Source organism: Primulina tabacum, chromosome 15, assembly GCF_025594145.1.
Source record: "Primulina tabacum isolate GXHZ01 chromosome 15, ASM2559414v2, whole genome shotgun sequence".
In the NCBI taxonomy this organism is placed as follows: Eukaryota; Viridiplantae; Streptophyta; class Magnoliopsida; order Lamiales; family Gesneriaceae; genus Primulina; species Primulina tabacum.
The window spans coordinates 16,982,708-16,988,170 of NC_134564.1; the positions used below are offsets into that span (position 1 = coordinate 16,982,708).

Consider the following 5,463-nt stretch of genomic DNA (forward strand, 5'->3'; position numbering starts at 1 on the left):
GTTTGTAAAATCATATTTATAGGACAAAAAATAGCTGTTTATCACCGTTTACACACTAGTAGAAAAATCGGATTTTACTTCGGCAGGCTTTACTTCGGCAATAATAAATTACAAAATAATACATTACCAATAACTTCAGTAATAACACAAGTGAAGTAAAATAATATTTTACTTCGGATGTTTAAAAACACGGGCTTCACTATATTTTTTTTATTATATTTTACTTCGGCATATCAATGTTGATGAAGTAAAAAAATAAGAAAAATAAGTTCATGCTGAAGTAATAAGATGAACCGCGCAGATTAACAAAGGAAAATAAAATATAAACATTTAGCGACGGTTGTTAACCGTCGCTAACAGCGACTGTTATTAACCGTCGCCGATTTACTCAGCGACGGTGTTTTAAAAATTTGTCGCTATTAGCGACGGGGTTTTAAAAGCCGTCGCCGTCGCTGATCTGTTTGCTTCAAAATTAACCTTTTACAAGTGTCGCAGTGTATAAAAGAGCTGAAGCCGTTAGGTGTGGGTTAATGTTCTTCTTCATTCTCCCTCGCCTGAATTCATCTCTCTCAAAGTTCTCCCTCCTCTTTTCAGCTTTCTTTTTTCACACTAAAACACAGAGAGCAAGAGGAAGAGAGTTTAGAAAAAGTCGGCGTAATGGCAATGGGAGCTTCGGAAAAATGGCTGCGGTCTCTGTTTTCTTTGCTGCTGCTCGTGCTTTTCGTCGGAGCAATGACAAGAGTTCACAAAAACGAAACCCGAAGTTTCAGGTTTTTCTTTAGTCCTCTATGACTCCTTTTCCCTGAAGAATCTGCTAGAAACGAGTTTGTTTCGTTTCCTTTGCATTTTGAGTGATTTCTTCTATATTGTTGAATCCTGAATAGTTCCAAATTTTTTACGATTCTTTTCTTCGTTTATTTAATAGATTCGTTTTTTACGGAGAAATTCACGCCCGTATATCTCATTTCTATTGTTATTCTGCAGGGTTGTGGAAAAAGAGCAGTTGCAGAGCTCTCCAAACTCGAAAATGGCGGCGAGGTGACAAACCATTCCACTTAACGTAACTAAACATTGCATTCTAACTAAACCTCAGCCGTTCATATTTCCCTGTAAAGAATATGGCAGAAGTAAGCTTAATTTTGTGCTTCATTTTGACTATATTCTTTGTCAATCGACCACGGATGTTTTCAATTAAAAAAGATTGGTGTAGAAGTAGTTTACATGTGGTTGTGACTTTATAAATGCTGTAATAATTACAGGCAACATATGTATGTGATTATATTTTGAATGGCGAGCTCGATGGATCCTCGTCATCCAAGGATGCGTTTCTCGAGGTAAGCTGAGCATCTTATGTTGCTGAAGTTGAACTTTATTTTCTGTATTCAGATTTGCAGAGATTGTTTCCTTTGCAGAAATTAAATATGTTGTGTCCAAGGGTTTTGATCCAGACGTAGACCTTGTAAAAGTTGGTGTTGCAAATCAAACAACGATGTTGAAGGGTGAAACAGAGGAGATTGGTTAGTTACAAACCAGTGTCTTAGTTTCTCAACATGTTAGTATTGTGTGGCATGTGAATTGATGTTGGTCTTTTATCGTACAGGAAAATTAGTCGAGAGAACCGTGATGCGCAAGTTTGGAGTGGAAATCTTAACAACCAATTCATAAGTTTCAATACTATTTGCGATGCAACTCAAGTAAATTCTCTCTCCTTTTTCTAAATATATCATACCTACTTTTTTGTCCTTGATATGATTTTGAAGATCCGTAGAGTTTTTATCTCCAGCGACTCTGTTTTGGTGACTGGATCTTATACTGGTCGTTGGTGGTTGGAACTCAAGCAACACTTCGCATCTTCAAGAAATTGCAGAGGAGCGTGGAATCCCTTCTTACTGGGTCGACAACGAGAAAAGGATAGGTCCCGGAAACAAAATAAGTTACAAGTTAAATGTACGTACGCTTCTACTGACCATTCGATCTCGTTATCATCTATCTGGTGCACAAGCATTCTTTCATGTTTTATGTTCAAATTTAGTGAGAGAATGCATAACTTAAGATTTAATCATGTAAAAAATAAACTAAAACAATCAAATCTAATAACAAAATATGTTCTTTTATTTCTAACATTTTAAAGTTGCATTTGACAGCATGGTGAGTTGGTAGAGAAAGAGAACTGGCTACCAGACGGTCCTATCACAATCGGCGTCACTTCTGGTGCATCGAAGCCTGATAAGGTAACCTAAGTTTGCTCAACTCTCGAGAATTTTGAAAGATTGTGGGCTGCAGATGCTCTATTCTTCGTGGATTTTCCTTTGTTGTATCTACAGAGAGTATGTAATATGTTCAGATTCAATCAATTTAAATACTTTTTAAATATATATCTGTCGATTTTTATTTAAAATAGAAGAATCTAATGTATTTTTTTTTAAATTTCAGTTTGCAGGATTCATCAAGAACCAATATTACGACCAATCTCAATATGATGAGGTCAGAAGTGAATGGAGTGAATTTGTCTACTCCTATGTAGGTGCTTAAATGGATGATGTATGTTAGGATAAATATTTTGTTTGTCATTGTGGATTTTTGGATATACTTTTGGTTTTGTGGATATATTTTTGGATTATTTGTGGATTGATGAATATGTAATTGTGGATTCGTGGATATTCATCATTTTTAGATGGATAATTTATGAATTTAATTATATTAGTGTATTAAGTCATATATTGGGAATTTTTTTTAACAATTACTTCATCAATACGAAATCAGACGAAGTGATAGAATTAATTTACTTCACAATTGTTATGTAAAAATGAAGTTGTTTTGCGCAATTACTTCACCAAAATATAAATTATTGAAGTGTTTCGAACCACTTACTTCGTCACTAAATGTAAATTGTGAAGTAACATAATATAAAATGCTTCAACAAATAGGATAAATGCTGAAGTTATAGATTATATTTACTTCAACAAATAGGATAAATTTTGAAGTTGTTTGCGTCTATTACTTCACTAAAATACATAACTATGAAGTCTTTCAGATGAATTACTTCGTCACTCATTGTAAATTGTGAAGTAAATTATTATAAACTACTTCGCTAAATAATAATTAAGACAAAGTTATATATATCTATTACTTCACTATTTACAAAAATCGATGAAGTAAAACACATTTCTTACTTCGGCACTGGTCCAATTCTGGACCGGTTTTCCTTCAAAAATCGGCCAAAGACTTCAGTAATTTCAATCATACAACTTCGGTTATTATGCGAAGTAAAAGGTACATCTATTACTTCACGTCCATATACTTCGGCAATTAACTACCTTATTACTTCATTGAATACGCGAAGTAAAAACCGATTTTTCTACTAGTGACAAAATCTTAAAAAAATAAATGTATGTATCTGTATAATTTTATGGTAATAATATGATGTATATAATGTTAATCGTGTTTAAATAATTACATATATCATATCATATTATTATAATGAGGTGTCAGGGACTCCTTTTATATAATACTTGACATTATACAAATATATATATATATATATAATTATTATATAACACAATAAAAATATATAAACTGTGAAATAATCACATCACGTTATTATGATGATGTGTCATAGACTCTTTTTATATAATAACATGATATTATTCAAATATATATATACAATAAATAAATAATAACACAATAAAAATATATAAAAACAATACAAAAATATAATCACATCATGTTATTATAATGAAGTGTCATAAACTCATTTTATATAATAACATGATATTATATATATACACAATAAAAATAAATAAAAAATAAAATAAATATTCTTACTTTTGAATATTGTTAATTTTTTTTTTGTGTTTTGAAACTTGGAAAAATATGTAGAACCTTCGAGTATCGTGCTGATAACGTATTAAAAATAAAAATTTACGATAAAAAATAAAAATCTCAAACTCACAAAATATATTAAACTACAAACTTTATAAAATTTTCTCCACTCAATTGTGTTTTTCTTCATAAATTGAGAGACATATTTATATATTTTTTTTGAAAATAATCCAAAGATAAATATATTATCACACACTAAATTTCAATATTTGAAACTCTTATTTTCAACATATTTAACATTTTTGTTTATATGGCAATTATTAAGAATGTTGGGTATTATCTGAATATATATGAGAAAATAGTAGGAGTGAGTATAATGAAGTGGTATGATACATATAGTCGATTTGACGCACTTAATAGAATAAATTCTTGTTTGATGTTATTTTAATTTGATTGAATGGTTTTTTTGTTTTTATTTTTTATCTTGTATTTTATAAAATTTAAATTTGCTTTAAATCCCCACGTCCAAACTAAAGTTTGTATTTAGTTTCTATCAGAAAAATTATGTGTTCACACTCTTTTATCCACAAAAAATGTTTCTGAACTCTCTTGACTCACATGTTTTTTCTTGGATGAAAATAAGTAAAAAAAAAATTTAAAAATATGATATTTGAGTATCAGCTGTTTTATATCTGATGCTAATATATGATTAGTAAGTACTCAAACATGTATAAGTATTGATATTAATGATATATTTGTGTTTTCAAATGAAAATCATAGCAAAACATTAAAATAGTACTAATATATGATATCTGAATATCAACTGTTTCATATATAGTATTAATATATGATTTTTGGGTACACAAATATGTGTATAAATGTTGTTATCAATAAATTTGTTCTAGTTTAATACTTTAAATATTATCTTTTGTATCAGATTTAAAACAGTTAATACTCAAATATTATCTATTAATATTATATTTTAATGGTTTATATTGATTTTTATCCATGAAAAACATGTTGGTCCAGAGAGTACATAAACATTTTTTAGTGGATTAGAGAGAATGCAAGTGCATATTTTTTCTTACAGTGACTGAATTAAAAATTAAGTTTGATTTCAGATATTTAAAACAAATTCACCCTTATATAAAGAGATAAAATCACAAAATCATGTCTTAAATAAATAATAAATAATAAATATACATAATTGTGGAAATCTAGAAAAGGGACGGCAAAATAAAATTCACCGGTGATCAGGATCCAAATTACGGGTAACACTTTTTTCCTCTCCATTTTTTAAATCATTTTATATTTCAAACATCATTAATTCACCTTTAAAATTTTCGATTTAAATATTGTTTTCATTGGGAAAGGACAACAAAGATTGCTTATTAGAAATATAGCTCAAAATTTAAAAAGTACTTGAAAGCTCAATTATATTGAAAATGGTCCCAAGTTATTGTAGCAACCTCCTCCCGACTCAAAAGGAAAACTGAAAACAGAACACCAAATTATTATTGTTAGAAAATTGTCTATCTTTAAGCAGGAAATTTTGCACCTAGCTAGTAACAAATTTTCAAAATATCTATTAATTTCTTGTTCAAGCAAAACTCTTCCAAAAATCCATCTTATAAGCCAAGT

General features: G+C 29.5%; 1 long non-coding RNA gene across 1 annotated transcript; it reads left to right on the plus strand.

Annotated features, from left to right (window-relative positions):
• The first annotated feature begins 1,180 nt into the window (after window positions 1–1,180).
• Window positions 1,181–2,220, plus strand: LOC142527854 (uncharacterized). Its single transcript, XR_012815543.1, has 4 exons — window positions 1,181–1,334; window positions 1,413–1,517; window positions 1,601–1,947; window positions 2,145–2,220. It is a non-coding gene; the product is annotated as an uncharacterized LOC142527854 (long non-coding RNA).
• Window positions 2,221–5,463: the final 3,243 nt, after the last annotated feature.